At 32.1% G+C, this 20,325-nt stretch overlaps 1 protein-coding gene and 1 pseudogene across 2 annotated transcripts in view; both read right to left on the bottom strand.

Moving 5' to 3' along the window:
• Arf79F (ADP-ribosylation factor 1) overlaps positions 1-20,325 on the bottom strand; it is a 230,157-nt gene that overhangs the window by 56,166 nt on the left and 153,666 nt on the right. The window lies entirely within an intron of this gene.
• Positions 1,232-1,405, bottom strand: LOC149373780 (U2 spliceosomal RNA; annotated as a pseudogene).

Here is a 20,325-nt window from a genome sequence, read left to right as displayed (position 1 = left end):
TAGTGTACGGGGGTTTTTGGGGTCACTGATTACGAATCTGTAGTTGGATTTGCGAAATTCAAAATGGCGGATCCAAGATGGCCGACAAAGTTTTCAAAAATCAACCGATTCGCACCAAATTTGGTGTACGGGTGTTTTTGGGGTCGCTGATTACGAATCTGTAGTTAGATTTGCCAAATTCAAAATGGCGGATCCAAGATGGCCGACAAAATTTTCAAAAATCAACCGATTCGCACCAAATTTGGTGTACGGGTGTTTTTGGGGTCGCTGATCACGAATTCGCACACTGGAAGAAGGATTTATTAACTGTTAACATTTACGTATATTGGAAGAAAATTAGTTGGCATATTCATAACTACCATGATATATTTTTTATCTGAAGCTTTCACACCATTTTTATTATGAATTATATTTCTGGTATTTTTATAAAAAATTCCACTGTATAAATATTTTATCTAATTTACATCTTATTTTTGTTCTAAACATCATTATCATCATCATCATCATCATCATCATCATCATCATCATCATCATCATCATCATCATCATCATCATCATCATCATCATCATCATCATCATCATCATCATCATCATCATCATCATCATCATCATCATCATTACTATTCCCTTCATAATTAAAATCATTATCGCTTCGATCGTCTGACACATTCCCTATGTTTTTTTTTCCAATCAACAAATCATTATTCACTTTTCCCCTTGAAGATTCATTTGCTGTTACCTTTTCAAAATTTAGCAAGGAAAGCATTTCTTCTGTTAAATGTTTATGGCTTTTTTTCGAACTTGATCGACACATGGAAAAGAACGGATCTGAGTGTATCATAAGCCTCTGGAAAATGTCCGTATTTGTTGCGATCCTATTGACAAACGAATAGTGTGAATATCATTCAATAAAAAAAAAAAAAAAATGGCTGTACTTCCGAACACGGTCAGGCACCAATCGAGCTGAAAATTTGTGTATTTATGTTTTTTGGGATGCTGATTACGAATATGATAGTCCCGTTTGGCGCAAACGACCCTGAATGTGTCAAATGAATACATATGCATGGTATATGTATAGTGACTGAAAGGGGATTCAGAGGATCGAAGGGGCAACCTAAAATTGTAGACATGCAGCTCCTCGTGGTGCACTCTGAATGATGCTAAAGACCTACGTTTTTAATTAAAAATTGAAAAAAAAAAACATTTGCAAAAAGTAATGTGACAATAACATATGTGATCCATCAGATATACTTTCCACATGTATAGTGATAGTCGAACTGTGACATATGAGATCCATTATAAAAACCCAATACCCAATTAACCCTTACATTAAGAGCGTATCAGATACAAAGCTGATAAGAATAGATAATATACTTTGATCTGTGTCAAATGGTCGGGGAGCGATAGCAAAATAAAATCAAATTTTATGACTTTTAGATCTATTAAAAATATAACTTTATTTATTGGTTTTTTGAGAATAATAAATATATTTTAAATTTAATTTTCGACTTTCACACAAATGATTTTGAACTTTTGAAATCGATCGATGATAGACGGTATTTTAACGTCATAATGGTCATTTGACACATTCAGGGTCGTTTGCGCCAAACGGGCCTGTCATATTCGTAATCAGCATCCTAAAAAACATAAGTACACAAATTTTCAGCTCGATTGGTGCCTGACCGTGTTCGGAAGTATATCCAAAAAAATAAACATATTGTACTTATGTTGCAAAACGACATAAGTATTTCTGTTTATTAAAGCTTACAGTAGTTTACAATTAAAAAAAGTTCATTGTATGGTTGTAATGAAACATGTAATAATTAATAGTCTTAAATGGAAAAATTACTGCTAATTAACGTTTCATTTTCTATAATTATTATGTTCAGATGGCTGTCTATATCTGATAGTATACAAAAATTTATGCATGCTTCATGTTAGAACAGAAATTGATACATGCATTTAAAAGAATTTTAATGTAACCGTTTCTGCGTTATTTGAGGTTATGTGAACGTTAGCTATTTTTTTCAAAACGCTGTATCTTGGAAAGTTTTTAACCGATTTTGATGTTTTGGGGTTCATTATTTTTGTACTTAATTGTAGAATATATATGTGTAATGTATGCTTTACAACGTTACGTATATATGGCGTTTTCTATAACTATTAAAATAGCATAACTTTCAAGGTACTATATCTTTTTCAATTTTTATTTTTAAGAAAAAAGAAAAAATACGTGTCGATTATTTTTCAAAGCACTACAAGACGGACCAAATGGAATTTTTCATGCAAGATCCCAATTGTTTTACTTTTAAAACAATCAAAGACAAAGCATAATTGCTTTATTTTAAAGTTTTTTGAGGTTAGGAAATATCAGTGATCAGCGCAATGAAAAGTAATAAATGTTTCTCATCATTCTATGAAAAATTCATGATGGTTAATTTTTTAAAGAATTTTTTGACGCATAATACTATCAAAAACTACGCAACACTACTTTATTTCGAAGATTTTTGAGGTTAGGAAGATTCAGCGATATGTTAGACTAAAGTAAAGTGTCGATTCATGTTTTGGTATAAGAAATACACATGATAATTATTTTTTAACGTTCAAAACGTTGAAAAACTACGCAAAACGACATTTTTCGAAGTTTTTTGAGGTTAGGAAAATTCAGCAATAAGGTAGACAAACAAAGAGTATTAATTCATGTTTTGGTATAAAAAATACGCATGATAATCATTTTTTAAGAATTTTTTAACGTTCAAAACGTTGAAAAACTACGCAAAACTACTTTTTTTCGAAGTTTATTGAGGTTAGGAAGAATTAGTGATGTGCTCGATCAAAAATAAGTATAAATTTGTAATCAGCGATGAAAAATACATATGATTAAGCCTTAATTTGGATTTTTGAAAGTCCAAAATTATTTTAAATCAAGTAAAACAGCTACCTTAGAGTGATTTTGACTAATTGCAGCTGCCATATTGGTCCGCCATTTTTAATTTTGGAAAAAAGCCAGACGGCAAAAGAAAGCCTCCTAACTAAGCTACAGTTTGCGCCCATAAAACATTTCTTACGACTTATAGAATTTTGGGCAGATCTTTGTTCCGTTTCACAAAGAACGTCCCATATATGTATGTAAGTGTGTGTGTGTCCATTATTACATACATATGTATATGTAGCCCGCTTAAGTCATAATTTGGGATGTTTTCATCGATATACAGAATGAAACTCATGTGTTTGGTCGTTTTTATACTTTTTCATTGTTTTATTACAATAAATAATGCGAATTGTTATAATTTGTTATATATATACCTTGATTACATATATATAATGATGGATGACACTTCGGAGGAAATCGGATCCTTGTAACCTATGATCTTACGAACAAAATAAGCCCAAATTCGTATTGATTGAGTGAAAAATCACAGGAAGCGCGAATTTTGATAATTTTTTCGGCTTCCTGAATCACTGTAGCCAGTTTTCTGCTGCCTCGCGTACCGTACCTAGCGTGATCCAGGTGCAACTCAACTTTGGTGTATTAAATATTAAGATACCGTCTGTTTACCATTACAGTTTGAAAATTTGTAAAGTAACAGTTGGCTATTCAGATAAAAAATATATCATGGTAGTTATGAATATGCCAACTAATTTTCTTCCAATATACGTAAATGTTAACAGTTAATAAATCCTTCTCCCAGTGTGCGAATTCGTGATCAGCGACCCCAAAAACACCCGTACACCAAATTTGGTGCGAATCGGTTGATTTTTGAAAATTTTGTCGGCCATCTTGGATCCGCCATTTTGAATTTGGCAAATCTAACTACAGATTCGTAATCAGCGACCCCAAAAACACCCGTACACCAAATTTGGTGCGAATCGGTTGATTTTTGAAAACTTTGTCGGCCATCTTGGATCCGCCATTTTGAATTTCGCAAATCCAACTACAGATTCGTAATCAGTGACCCCAAAAACCCCCGTACACTAAGTTTGGTACAAATTGGTTGATTTTAACAACGTTTTTATGTATACACAGTAATGTGACTATCGAAATTCGCTTTATATATACATAAAAATCATACATATACAAAGTCGTCACAGGACGGAGGGAAACGGATTCTTGAAGGTTATGGCCTTAGGAGTAAAATAAGCCCAAAATTGATGAAATTGATTGAAAATTCGTGTGAAGCACGAATTTTGATAATTTTTTCAGCGTTTGGGACCACTGTGCGGTGGACGGTTACGTCGGGTCAGTGGTCCGTCGCAAGAAGAAAGAGGAGAAAGCCGCCGTGCGGGACGCTGAGGCTGCTCTTTAGGCAGCAGCATAGAAAAGCATAAAATGTTATAGCCCTAGAGAACGGGTGTCAATCATCAGGGACCCCAAGTCCTTTGCAGGACTGAAGAGGATTGGCACCTCTAGCAAATGGTGGCTAGTTAGCTCGTTAATGCTGTGAGACGTGATAGTCTTCCTGGTGGCTCCACTCTGAAGTAATGCTAACGCGGTTCTGGGGTGGAACAAAAGCCACGCGGCATGGGAGGGGGGGTTTAGTGGGGATGGGTGGTCTAATAAAAAAATCCACCAAGTCCCACACTACCACTGTCTCTGTGGTGTGCCTCAATGCATTTCCCCTCCACAAATGAATACAGGAAATGAGTTAAAACTTATTGTAGAAAAAATAAGTAAGACACAAAGGGATGCTTTATTGATAATGTAAATTGAGTAGAAAATAAATGTAAAAAAAGGGTTAAAAGGCATCAATGTGACAATGGAAAAGAGTTCTTAAGCAATGAAATTCTTAACTTTATTCAATTTAAAAGTATCGAGCTATTGCCATGCCTACCTCATGTACATGAACTGAATGGTATCGCAGAAAGATGCAACAGACGGCAATGGATATGGGTAAATGTTTGATAAAAAAGGTAAATATGAATATAAAATTAAGGCCCAAAATAATAAGAAAAATAACTTATTTAAACAACTAAACAATACGAATCATAATTAAAATTAAAACACGATATCAAATATTTTATGGTATTAAGCCTAACGTAAAACAATTAAAAATTTATGAAAGTAGGGTGTTTGTACGTTAACCAGAAGTTAAAAAAAAACGGGACGATGGAGCCGAGTTAGAATTATTTGTTGGTTATAATGCTTATGGTTATAGACAGTTAGCATAGTATATGGTTATAGCTAGTTACAAATACAGGAATACTATCTAGACCCGCTCAAGTAATAGAAGATAAAATTAAGATTATTTGCTTGAGACATAAATTAGAAACAGAGTGTGATCAATCGAGCAGAAATGAATTTGATTATAAAAAAAACGAAAGTGTTAAAAACAAAAATTATAAAACTAGTGGTAAGAAAAATAAGATGATAAATGAAAATAAAAAAAAATTGCGATTAAAAATGAATGGCAAGAATTTTTTTCTAGAAAATCAGAAAAAAAATTTTATTAAAATATATGGTAATTCATTTACACATGTAATATACGTTAATTGTATTAACACGAATATACCAAATCTATCGTAGCACCAAGTTCAAAAGAAAGCCAAAAATCGCAAGAAGCCATGCATGTTAACATTAAAAATTTTACTAAAAATAAAAAGTGGAATATAGTTCAAAAGCCAAAAGATGAAAAAAGTTTCAGATGTGAAATGGATAATCGAAAGCGAAGATAAAAATACTTTGAAGGATCTTCAAGGCCCATAGTGTTTTGGGTAGAATCTTCCGGAAATTTTTACAGGATATTCGTAATCATGTTAGAAAGTCACATGTTAAGTTCGACACCGTTTTACAACACCGTTTTCTAGATATTTAATGTTGAAAAAACTTTAATTTAACACGTAATCTTAAGGAAGAGTCACATAAAAATGGGATTTATGAGTAAATGGTTGGTAGAATTCGTGCACTTTCTTTCGTATGACTTAATACCATTATACTGGGATTATACTTAATTTTTAGAGGGATTGACAAGTTATTTTTGCAGTTGAAAAAAACAGTGTTAAACGCATGTAAATGGGTCTACAAATGCACGCAAAACAGTTGCCGGCGCTGCCGTATACTCGCTCCTCGCTCACTGCACTCTCTACATTTTTTCTCCGACTGTAATGAACGTTCTTGAAGCAGGACTAGTAGTGAGAGGTTTTTAACAAGTTAAACAAATATTACAAATATCGTTATTTTGTTGTTGTCAAAATAATTTATTTATTGAATTAACAGATAAAGAAACAGCATTTTGAAATGTCCAAATGAAATGGAAAGCATAAGTTAATCAACTAAAGAGCTACGATATTGTTTAAAAAAATTTTTTCAACTATACAGAGCATCACATGAACCCAAAACAGTTAAAAAATTTCTTACAATACATTTCATGAGTTTCTTAGAGATCAATATTATGTTAGAAGTAATTACGATTTTTGTTAATGTGTTAAAAATGACAAATCAAGTATAATATACGTTTCTATATTTGTTGATGATTGATTAATTTGCAGTAAGTTTTTGAATAAAATAAAAGAAATAAAAGCAATTCTCTGGGAAAAATTTATTATGAAAGATATAGGTTAAGTTAAAAATTGTATTGGAATTAAAATTGATTGGGATGAAGAAAAAAACACAATAAAGTTGAGCCAACAAAAGTATGTGGAATTACTAGCAATGAAATATAATGTAGAAAATGTAAGATTACATTATACAAGTACGGAAGCAAATCTAAAAACTGAAAAATTTGATAGTTGCAAGGAGCAAATTGAGTATAGAAATTTGATTGGAGATCTGTTATAGGTGAGCACAGGCACGACACCATAAATATGTAACATACACTGTAAATTATTTTAGTAGATTTTAGAATTGTTATAATGTTACTCACTATAAGTATGCTATGACAGTCTTAGCATATTTATTAATGACTACAAAAGATATAAAATTGGTTTATGATTTTGATGATTAAAGTGACATACCTAACTGAATGGTGAATTTGGACTTAGCCAGTGATCATATTGACAGAAAATCATCAACAGGATGTGTAATAAGAATGTAAAATAATATAATTTTTTGGAAAACTCATGAACAAAAAAGTGTAACAAAATGTTCAACGTTCTCAAAGTGTCCAGCGTTGACAGAAACTTTCACTGGAATATTGTTGATAAAAAATTTTTTAAATATAATTTTGAAAGTAAAAACTGAAAAGCCGATCGATATTCATGAAGATAATTCAGGAGCAGTTTCAATTGCCTGGTATAAAAACTTTTAAAAAAATTCGAGATACATAGAAGTACTGTTTCACCATGTACATAAAAATTATTAAAATAGAAATATTAATATAGTAAAATTAATTTAAAAAATATATGGCTTATATGTTGACTGAGACTTTACATAAAGAAAAATTTAATACAAATAAAAGAATGTTAAAATTGGAGAGATGTTAAAAAAAGTTAACAGCAAAAATTACACCACGACAACCACGAACTGTGTGCAAAGCGCCAAGCGATACAAGTAGTCAAACAAACCCTGGCTTTTTTGTAAGCAGTGGCTCGTTAGTCGTTAAAGTGACGATGTATAACAATGTATAACAGACAATAATTTTATTTCTCAATATATATAATTATACTTTAACCACTAATTTTCATTATTCCTAACAGTATCTGCTGTTTAAATTTTACTGCCACAGTTGTTATAGACATTATACTAATTATCAACATTGTAAAACATAATTTCCTACAATTTACACAAACTTTAAATCACAGTATACAACTTGAAGCATCATGTTGGATTCACTTATCACAGTTACAGTGAGGATATCTTTTCATCGTTTTTCTCATGCCTAAAAGCATTTTGTTATACAAACGAATTACTATAAAGTTTCGTAAAACAGTCAGTCACATCGTCTTGACTTGATTTTATCGGACATAACAAGAAGCTATATCAGTGTAAGTAATCCAGTAATATTCTAAGTACTATCTAACACATGATTTATATTAAATCCAAATACCTGCGGTGAGCTACCAAAAACAAAAGTGTCCAGTTTTGATAAGGTTTTTAGTTAAATTTGTTGTTAAATATAAAAGAAAACAAATGAGATTTTTTATTTTCTAAAAATTCGATTTTTAGCTTAGTTATGAAAAGTTGAATGTTAAGGCCAGTTTTTTTTATAAATTGCGAGTTTTCAGCAGAAAATTTGTGACAGTTTACAAAATCTCATACAAGTATTCAGGAAGGATCAAAAAATAGAATGCGATAAGATTAAAAAAAAAAAAATTCTAAATTGTTCATACGAATTTAATTTTTTTAATATTAATTAACAGTTTAAACATCTTCTCGTCATTTAAAAAGAAATTTTTTTTAATTTTTCATTCTGTGAAGGGCGTACTAAACGTTCGCTTAGATAAATTGTATGCATTCGCATTGGAAAAAATTACAGAGGTTTGAACGTTGTCGTACTTAAGCGAAGCTACAGCTAGGCCGCTCTGGCGCAGCACCGATCAACTGCGCGCTCGTGCCTACATGTTAACCTACGTTTTTAAAAATATATCTTGTCAGAGATTGACATAATTTTTCAAATAAAAAAAGTCATTTGATTATTATTTATTAATAACTACATTTTATTTTCAAACAATTTTTGGAATTAGCAATGCCGAGTAGTTCAAAAACTGTACATTCTTAAGATTCAGAGTCAAATGGTTTGTAGAATTCTTATTATTTAAATAATTCAAGCAATTTTTTTTTTTAATCAATAATTTTTCATTAAAATCTAAATGAATTAATTTTTAAACTCGTGTTTTGGATCCCGACACTAAGAGCACTATTCTTAGCATGCGTTAAGATGGAGTCTGGCAGTTCGTAGGCTGGCAAACTTGCCTGTAGTAGTAAGAGAGAGGTTATATGTAGTTACGCGATTGGACATGTCTCTCTTTACCTTTTTCTTACTCTAGTGGGCTATGAGGGAAGCTATCTAAACGCACACTTATGTGCAGACAACGCCTGCGTAAACAAATAAAAATCGCATATAAATATGTATCCATTTGCATTTGTTGCGTCATTAACGTTAGTCTGCTTTTTTACCCATGACACCACCACCATTATGTTGCAATCATTTTTACAAAAAAGGTCACAACAGTGTAACAAGCAACTATTTGTACTATTAAACAAGCACAACGAAAAGTTCACGGCTTTATTATATAGATTTAATATGAGTATTTCGTGTAAAAGGCGGTTGTACGAAAATAAAGATTACTTGGTATTTCAAGAAATAAACAAGCATTGTTTGTAAATCTATCGATGATGGAAAAAAATGATTGAGACTGACTGCCGCTCTGCAAGAAGTGATTACGGCTTCCCCGGCAAAAAAGTTTACTTATTAAGTACCGATAACAATAGCGTGACTGTCGCATAAGAAAATTAATTTAAATGCTTCTGTAGATACTGAGTGTGATAGTATTAATGATCTTAAAAAAGCGTTATCAAATGCGTCAACCCGGCTGCAAAAAAGTAATTTCGCTAACAACAATCCCTGTACAGTAGTCCAGTCAAAAAATTTCAAAGGAATTCGGCGTAAGTAGACAATCGATAAGCTCAGCTATAAGATTACGCAATTAAACATAATTTTGTGCTCAACCAGATAAGAAAATGAGACGAGCTATGACAACGAATCTGATAAGCAAAGTCGATTAATATTACTTGTCAGATGACGTCAGTCAGGTTATGCCAGAAATCAAAGATTTCAAGTCTGTCGAAATTGGTGAAAAACGTACTCGTAAAACAGAAAGCACCAGCTATTTTGTAATGCATACTATTGAATTTTATTAGCTTTTATCAGTAATACAATCAATAATAAGAGTCACAATGTGAATTATATTTATAAATGAGACGTAAATAAATGATTTTTTTCAGAAGCGACCGATGCTTGGGGATGTCGGTAGTTTCCACACTGATTTTGTTAAAACATACCCGGATTTAAAAATTTTCATATTAGTCTTAAGATTTTCGAGGCTATAACAGTGCATTTCTGCTGGTCCAAACGAACACACAATATTAGCGTCTGTCTAGTACAGAGAAACATTCGACTCAAGCAAAAAGGGCTAAAAGATATATTGGCTCGTAGAAAATTTACTTTTTAAAGTATTTATCGCAATTTTCTAAAATATGTGATATGCTCGAACCCTACAGCCTACAGTTATTGATCAAAATAAATAATTTAGAGTTTTTTTTACGAAAAATCTTATTGCAATATATTCTGCGATCCTTCCTGAATACGTGTGTAAAATTTCGTCAACTTTTAGTAATTTTTTGCTAAGAAATTGCAATTGATAAAAAAACAGGCCTCAAAATTTATTTGCTTATAATTTTATTGTAAAACCGAATTCCGAAAAAATGAAAAAACACATTTTTTATTTTATACTAAACAACAAAATTAACTTAAAACCTGATCAAAACTAAACTCTTTTGTTTATGGTGGCTCACTTCCGGAATTCACACACATTACTTTCTGTGTCTGTTATAAATTTTTTTTCACGTACAGCCCATTTGTTAGCATAAATTTTCAAATACTAAATTTTTCTTCGATCTAGAGATACTACAAAATTCTAACATCCTAAAACTTTACTTGCTATCTGGTATATTTAAGGTGGCTCCAGCGCCTAGTGCCGTATCAAAATGGGGAGACTAAAAATTAATCATTATTTTCTTTAAAATATGGTATAAGATTATCGTAGACACTGTTGTAAGCCATATTCTACATTTTATCTGTTACTTTAGTGAGTTAATATAAAAAAACAAAAAATTTTTATGCTGCCCTAATTGATGAACTGTTACGGTACGCTCCTAAGTTCAAGAGTAGTTATACCTATATATATGTACTCTGCAGAATGCAGACAGCTGAGAGCTGACTTGCACTCACAACTGTATACTTAGTCTCCGATTATTTAAAGATTTTGTTCGATGATAAGACACTTTTCTCATGTCATCGAAAACTGCGTAATAATATACACAAGATAGTATGTTTTTTACACCTTACGGGTTATTTATATAAGTGCAGCAGTAGGTTGTACATCGCGTAAGCTTGCATTTCCTATCGAACCCGTCTTAAAACTACGATTTTGTAAGCATGATTCCTTACAATTTTCATCGTCAACCTTTAATTTTTTTTATACGAATAGAAAGATGTGAATTCAAAGAATATAATTCAATTTTATTAACCTCGGTTGGGTTATTTATAATTTTAACATTGAGGCCACTGGAGCCACCTTAAGAATAGTTGATGTATTTGCTACACTGAAGGATAAAAATTAATCAGATGTAAGCCATTTAATGTTGTGGTTTGTTAAGTAAATACGTGTGTTTACCTACCACTGAAAGTGCTGTTCCCAGCTTTGTCTACGTTATCAAGATAAAACCTTGACTTTTTTTAGTAGTTGTGATGGTACAGTTACAAGTCAGAAATGTTTGCGTATTATAAATATTATATCTACGACCACAAATTTACATTCAATCCATGATATATCGTACTATTGATTAGATTTCAATGTAGTCCGTATGAGTAAACTGATATTTCCATTTTTTCCGCAAGCTCAGAGAAAGAAATGCCATTCAACTTTTACTCAAAAAATTTGTTTATCAGCAGAAATATTTTAATAATTAATCTAAATGTAAATTACATGTTCGGTCAGTCTAAGCAGTTACCCAGAAAGTACTCATCGCTTGGCTCTCCGTATACTATGGTCTCAAAACAATAATTGCAGTCCTATAAATGTAACTAAGTGCCAAACAATAAATTATCCAGATCAATTGTTTTCTGTCTACCATGAGTCTCATATTTTCGTGATGTACAAAAGCATACATACTATAAATATCGCGTTTGAACAATAAATAAGTTTTGACTAAGTGATATAAGGGTAACTTTTTTGAACATGTTTTTTTGATTCATTTTCTATTTTTCTGGGAATGTAGTCTTTTATACCTACAAATGATCTACTGATGTAATCACTTAAATAAAATTGATTAAATGCCGATTTTGTTCTCTCTTTAAGTAACTTACTTTTGTTCCGGTACTAAATAAACCTTGATTATATTGATAATTATAGCTGTACAAGCTTCCCAATTTAGTCCATAGCCTGAAGGCTTTTTTAATCTTGTTTTCTAGGAGAGCAAAAATTGTGTCATTGTCTACAGAATTTCTCCAGAAATACGGGAAAAATAGTTTTGTCCAAATCAAAAGTCGGCTTCATTTATTAACAATTTATGAAATAATGCGAATTTTTTATTTAGTCGTTTGCTTATATTGCTCTTCGAGAAATTTTTCAACCACTAATGTCTTCATCATCAAATTTCCTACAAAAGAGAAATTTTTGCAAATCCATTATTAATTGTTAACAACACGTAAATAGCAAGGGGGTGCGGAAAAAAATTTTTTACACCGAAAAACTTTCGATCGACTGTTTAGAATGAATCTTTGAAAGGTCTTTATAAACTTTATTGTCGATTCATCAACATTTCGCTAAGTTAAAAACATTTTATTTAATGTTAGTAATGATAACAAATTTAAAAAAAATGAGTTTTGGAAATTCTAACGTTTTGCCATAAAAAATTTTATTTTACAACCTAAGCAATTGAAAATATCTCTGTGAATTTTGCATACTTTTTCTCGCAGCAAAATTAAAAAAAAAAAATGTTCTGGCTTACTGTGATGTCGAGATACAAGAAACTGGCGTTTTTTTGCAATAACGGACTGATGATTAAATTTTTTATTGCAAAAAAATCTAAGTATTATCTTCATGCTTATCACACTGCTGAAGCGCTTTATTAATTTCCTATAAAGGATGACTAAAAAAAAAATCAAGTTGTAACTGTCAGGGCCGCTTAGGGCACGCATCTGTATTCATCTCTTGCGACTAGGTAATCAACCAGTTGCAGTGCACATGGGTCAAAATACAAGCTACGGCTGGCGTTTGAATGTCAATAAAATGTTGTACATAATTATACAGTTACAAACATAGCATTAAACATTGAACATACTTTATTACTAAATCCTTACCATGTATATCTTTATAGTATCACAGGAAAAAAAATTGATAGACTGAGAATAACGATTTTATTTTTCTAATGCAGTCAAACGTAGAGCTGGTATTTTTTTCAAGATTTTTTTCAAAAATCTTTTATTACGATTAAATAGAACCTCATCATCGAATTCGGGTTCGTGCATTGTTTGATCAGAGTTCAACGTGGTCTTTTGTTTCAGAAAGGCTGGCGGAGTTATTGAGAGGTAAAGTGATTGGCGTTGATACTTCCGTGAGTGGTATTGTGGGTGTGTCTTGTCTTACGACACCTTTATTGATGATTTGTTGTTTGGAGCTCATAGCCGTGAGAAAGCTTTGGAGGTATGGGATCAGGTTATACAACTTATGAGCCGGGGCAGGATTGGAATTACGTAAGTGGGCTAGTAATGACCCAAGTCTTTCATTGAAGGCCATGACAGGCATGAGTTGGATTGGAGTTCTGGAACATCGACTGCTGGAAGAGTTAGTGTATTGGGGGTTTGATGGAGCCCGATGTCTGATAATTTTTTGTTCTCAGTCAACCTAGAAGTTCTATCCATTTTAACGAAGCGCTGAGTTTTATTAGTGTTGTCGAGGCTTTTTGATCCGTTGGGTTGGATTTCTCTGGTCATTATAAAGGGGTAGATATTCATTCAGGAGTGATGATTGTTGAAAGTTAATTGGGATCAGCCATTACCAACTTTGATTTTAAGTAAGTGGATAAAGTATTATTATACATTAATGGGATTGTCCCGTGTATTAATCCCGCAATGGAATTTATATGACCCAAAAAATACTTCAAATGAGTTGCATGGATTTTCCGATGCTTCTGGTGATGCTTATGGGGCAGTAATATAGCTTTGAAATATTAATGTATCGGGGGAAGTTAACGTTTGATTTATCATAAGTAAGGTGGTCCATATTATGGTATTTGTGTCAAACAGAGTTGCTCAAACACATGAATTACTTCCTGGTCATGAGTAAAAGCACGTTCCTACCGAATCCAACCCTGCTGATCTGGCTGGTCGCAGTTGTAATCCGGATATACTAGTTAGAAATAAATTATGGTGAAAAGGACCGTCCTGGCTGATTGAGTCATCATTGCATTGGCTTAGTCTCTTTCCTGGATCTCCTACAGATATATGCAAGGAAGCTAGTGTTGCAGTTCATCAGGTTACCGTCAACCCTAATCGTCCCTTCAATGCAATAGTTGATAAGTTTTCATGGATTAAAGCTATTAGAGTCACTGTAAATGTAGTTTGTTTTTAATTAAATTGACAAGTTAAGTTCAAACAAAGATTATCACGGTCCAATTCGCATACTCAAATATTAACAGGACAATTGTCAGCAATTAAATTTTCTAATGCTCAGTTTTTTCTTTATCGATATTTGCAATCGAAGATATTTCCTGATGAACTGCATACGCTTTAGAAAGGCAGAGTTGTTTTTAGTCGTAGCAAATTGATCTCGCTTAATCTCTTTATTGATAATATTACCGGTGTTATTCGTGTTGGGGGTCGCTTAGGTCATTCGTCGTTGTCGTATGAATCGAAACATCCAGTTGTTTTGGACTCTTATCCAATTGTTCGTGCCTCGATTAGCCATGTACATTTATCGTGTTTGCATGGTGATTAAAAGCTTACACTCAGCACATTACGACATACAGTCGAGCTCATTAATCCTAGGCCTAAGATTAAATCCATTAAATTCAAATGTCTATCTTGTGTCAAAATGCGAGCCCAAATGACACTACAATGAATGGCCGATTTGCCAAAATCAAGGGTGATGAGCCTTTAATGGATATTTTACTGCTGCAGTGTTGATTATGGTGGACCAGTAAAAGTTCGCATGGCAAGCGGTCGTGGACAGAAGTCTCAGAAGTGTTACATCGCTGTGTTTGTTTGTTTGGCCACCAAAATTATTCACTTGGAATGAATTACTGATAATTCGTGTTTAGCCTTTTGGCAGCTTTTCAACGTTTAATATCACGTCAAGGTATTCCTGCTAAGGTGTTTAGCTTTTGTGGTACCACCTTTCAAGGAGACAGTCGGTGGATTTTTAAAAAAACATGTTGAAGCCTTATCTTGTTCTAATTTTCGTGCATTTATTTCTCAATGAATATTCAGTGGCTATTTAATCCACCAGTTGCTCCTCGTTTTGGTGGTATATGGGAAGCTAAAGTGGAAAGGTGTTGTTAAAACAACGGAATTGTCCACCTACAAAGTGGAGTTGGGCCAGAATAATTGAAACCTTTCCAGGTCCAGATGGTCTGGTTAGAGTAGTTAAGATTAAGATTAAAAAATTGGAGTACCTTCGTCTAATTGCGGAACTAGTTTTTACTTCTTATTAATCTTGAACGCGACTAAAATCGTTGATGTAAAAAAAAAAAAAAGAAAAAAAGAAAAAAAAAAAAAAAACCAATAGAAATACATACATGTTCTTACGTTGCATAATTTAATAATTTATTTGAGAGGAAGAACGAAATTATATATATTTGCCCATTGCTTCGTTAATTGGTTGATTGTGTGTGTGTTGGAATAATTATTTCAAGGCCGGCAGTTTGTTAAAGATTTACCAGTTTGATTGGTTTTTAATGTGTAGTTTCATTCGAATTCGCCTCAATCTGTATTAAAAACACACTATGTTGTACGTCGTACAATGACTCGCAAAAATTTCTATTTTGAATTCGTATGACGCTTTATAGCACATTTTATACAGCTACATATTGTTGTTTTTGCCTTACCTGCACTATGTTCCCCCTCTTAAGACTGCTAGTGTGCTTTATGTGCAACGGGCTTGGCCTATTGCTGCCGGGCTAGCGAAGAGGATAGACTAAAATCAATACATGCTGAGTCGTTAGCATATAATCTATATAATCTGAAGTGTGTGATTGTGCATTCAGCTTAACCGGTACAGTAAGGGGCATTTACCTAGTTAATGTGAAAATAAAATGATTTAAATACAGTGATGTCGTCAAGTTAATTAGGTGACCCTATCCTGTAAACTGCCATTCCACCGAGAATTCAGTGGCGAAGCATCAAGAATCGAAGCTTCTCGAATAACCTCAAACAAATTTAAATAGTTAAACTTGCACAGAAATGCTTAATCGCTGTTCAGCAAGAAAACTTTCTCATATCGAGAACGTTGATATTACGATTGATGAAAAAAACTGCATATACGACGATTTATCGGAAATACCTTCAACCCCGGACAAAGTACCGGACATAATGACAACAAAACTGATACCGAAGTAACTCAAAAATTTATAGACAGAAGATGATTATTGCGGAAGTAGATCGTCAAAAAAGGAAAAATTTTTGTGCACCAAAAAATGCTAAAATTTAATGCATACGAAAATTTAATTAAATATATATTTCTTATTACAATTAGTTTTCATATTTAATTTGTTAGTGAAGCATTTTTAATGTACAATAATACGTTTTGAACTGTATAATTATGTACAGCGTATTGAACATTAAACACCAGCCGTAGCCCATGCTTTATTTTAATTTTTTAACCTATGCGCACTGCAACCGGTTGGTCACCTAGTAGCAAGAGAGGGGTAGAGATGGGAGCGCTGAGCGACCCCGGCTGTTACAATTCGACTTTCTTGACTTTTTTTAAGTTATCCTTATAGTAAAATTGATACAGTACTTTAGCTATGTGATGCAGAAATACATGAAGATGGCACACAAATTTTTTCGCAATAAAAAATTCATTTATTAGTCCATTATTGCAAACAACGACAATTTTTCGTATCTCGGCTATGGAGTAAGCTGGAGCTTTTTTTCTTTTTTTTCCAATTCGTTTTTTTTATGACAAATGCAGTGACGTTTGTAGAAAAAACTGACTGAGATATTTGCAACTATTTGGGTTGGAAAATGAAATTTTTCGTGGCAAAACATCAGAATTTCCAAAAGTTCATTTTTTTTAATTTGCCATTATTACTAACATTAAATACAATATTTCTACCAAAGCAAAATGTCGATAAACCGATCATGAAGTTTATCACGACCCTTTAAAGTATCACTCTAAAAAAATTAATTAACAATTGTTCTGCAATTTTACAAATAGATATATACTTTGCAACTTTATATCTGTATTTTCTAACGGTTATGTTCAAATTGACACGATAGTTTATTTTTTAAGTCAATCGAAAGTTTTTCCGTATAAAAATTTTTTTTCGAACTTTTTTGCCAGTAACGTGTTATGAACAATAAGTAATGGATTTGAAAGCGTCTTTTTTTTTAGAAAATCTGATGACAAAGAAATTAGCGGTTGAAAAATTTTCTCAAAGAACAGTAGAAGTGAAGATATAAGCAAAAGACTAAACAAAAAATTGGCATTTCTTAATAAATTGTTAAATAAATTAATAAAGCCTAGCTTCGATTTAGAGAAAACTATTTTTTCTCTATGCCTGAGGGAATTCTGTAGAGAAATAACCAATTTTTTTTTACTGGAAAACATAAGATTATATCGTATTTGTTGTATCTGCGTAATGGACTAATAAAATCCAGCCCAATTCTTGAATAATATTTTCACTAAACAAACAATCTAAAATAAGGCTCAGCCATGCCAATTTTTTTTCATTTTCGTTTACCTGCAGGAAATGCTTTTTTCAAGTTCTCAAAAATTGCAACTGCAGCCACATGATAAGTATTACAGCACTCTAGTTTAATGTTTTTTTCCCTCACGCATGGCATTTGACATTATTTTATGCGATTGAACCTCTCATTTTACAGACTTCTAAAACTTCTAAATACTCAGCTTTTTCAACCCTTGGAAATTTCAGTAAGTTTTAACAACAAAGATGATTGTTTTTATTGGAAGGGAGTACATTACAGATCGTACATGGAAATAGATCCACCTTAAATAATTTCTTAGAAGACATTACAATCTTTCTATTTGCTGTTGAATGCGATTATAATATTTATTGTCAGTGCAATATGCATAGCAGTGACATAAGCACAACCTTTACTACTTTGTTACGATGAATATTTTTACTACTTGAAAGTATCACAAAATATGGTGGTTATGTAGATATGAAGCTGTTACAGCTGAATTTAAAACAATAACAAAGTATATTTGTTAAAAAACCTACACAAATGTCCTGTTAAATTTTTGTTAAAGGTAGCTTGCTTATACTAAGATAACATAGCTAGGTTTGCTGCCTATATGGGTATACTGTGTCAAACCATGGTACGGCCTTCACGAGTTGTGGCACTCGGAGGAACAAGCAAAATCTTATTTCAGTTCTTTATTTGCTCAATGAAAAAAAAAAGCTATTTCTGAAAAATTACTGTACCGAAGTTAAAAGACCATTTTTTATTCTAACTACTCTAAAAAGACTATTCTCTGAAAAACTCATTAATGCATCTGAAGCATAAAAAAAATGCACCGAAAACATATTTCAAGTATTAGCAACAATCGTATATCAATAGCCTAATAGCGAGCTAAAACGTATGATTATTTTGCACTCATGCGCTTGAAGAATAGGCATGACACGCCTCATGTATCTCCTACAAACATGACTCTACGTATAAATATTTTCTTGTCTGAAATTCTTTAATCCCATTGGCTAGAAGCTCTAACAGGTACAAAGGAAATTGTGGCTAAGGTATCTAAAAGTCACCGATTGTTTTCGTAACTTTTGGGATGGACATAGACTCATAAAATGAGTCTTTATTACATAACTTACCAAATTTTTTTAAGTATCAACCACTTAACCCTATCAATGATTTTTATGAAATAATAAAAAAAAATTAAAGTAGAGAATATGTGTTTAATTTTCTCTTAGAAAAGAGTGTTAGTTTCATAACAACTAACTTTTAACGAAAGTTAAAGAGTAGGGAAGATTACGGCGATAAGAATAGTCAAATATATGCTACTTTGCTTAGTCTTCGAACAAATTTACAATAATTCCGTTACTCCTAAGAGAACTAAAAACTCAATTTTTAAAATGTTTTAATACTACAGGTTTTAAATTTTATTATCAATTTCTATTTATAACATCAAATTCTATCTGTTGTGTTGAAATTTCTTTATCGTTTACATAAGGTAAAAGCAGTTATACCTGCACAGTTGACGAATGGGCACGTAAATCGGGACAAATAGGAAAAAGTTACTTAACAAGCTTGCAATTTATGATAGAGTAAAACAAAAAACTGATAAATATTCTAGATCATATACTTTTTAAATAAAAGCTGATACATTATTTTTTTTTTTAATCTCAAATACAACTAAAAAAAATAATTACAACGTAGTTATTAAACTGCTCTGTACCTGTCCGTTTTTCAGCTCGATTGTGAGTAAGGTATGACGATGCATTTGTGTCATTAAAATGCAAATAAAATATGTGCAAGTTATATGAATGCACTTACAAGTAATAAGTAGGCATTAAATAAATGTAAGTGGCCATATACATATTTTAATAAAATTTTAAAATATTTTTTAAATGTCCTGGTATAACTTCCTAAATTTTGAGTCGTAGGTATAACAGGACAACAGCTTGCGTCCTTGTCCAACTATTGCCTCCGTTATCGAAACAGTATTCTAAGCTTGGACAAGCTAATGCAGGTTTTAAAAAAAATGTTTTTATCAATTTGTTAAGTCTTTAACCCTTGTGTGCGTATGTTTTGGAAAGTTTTTGTAAGTAAGAAGCGATAAATATTATTACAGAAAGGCACTTATTAACAGACACGTTTCGATTAGGTAAATACGTCTAACCTCAAATTCTGCTTATATTTTATTTGTACACTCTTGTACTTATATCTTTTAAAGATTATTGCAAATTTATCTTGCTTGTTTACGGTTTTAGTTGTAACCATGGCTAAAATAAAAAAAAGACTGAATCTGATCAAATAAAGCAAGAAAAAAAAAAAAAAAAAAAAAGAAGCAAAGAAAAACCTTAAAAAACTCAATTTAAACCATTGAAATCTGTGAGAAATGAACAAACACAAAATATTGAAGCTATGAAAGAAGCAATGGATGCAGTTGGACGTGGCCAATCAATAAGAAAGGCAGCTGATAAGTTTGGTGTGCCAAAAAGTACACTCCATGCAAAATTGAGATGCCTAACACCACTGCAATGCAAAAAAGGAGTTCCAATTGTACTCACCGATGATGAGGGAACTGAAATCGTTCATTGGATCATGTCTTGTACAGAAATTGGGTTTCCAATTACAAAAAACTAGTTAATTGACTACGTGCAACAGTTCATTACTAAAACTAACAGAACAAGTCTTTAAAAAATTCAGATTATTCTGAAGCTATTAATAATGGTTTCAGAACATATGGTTTATATCC

The sequence above is a fragment of the Copidosoma floridanum genome, unplaced genomic scaffold, assembly GCF_036245765.1.
Source record: "Copidosoma floridanum isolate Cflo_tuat_1 unplaced genomic scaffold, Cflo_Japanese_pri ptg000027l, whole genome shotgun sequence".
NCBI classification, from domain to species: domain Eukaryota; kingdom Metazoa; phylum Arthropoda; class Insecta; order Hymenoptera; family Encyrtidae; genus Copidosoma; species Copidosoma floridanum.
Note: the sequence above shows the minus strand (reverse complement) of the source record. Positions and strands in the feature narration are given on the sequence as shown.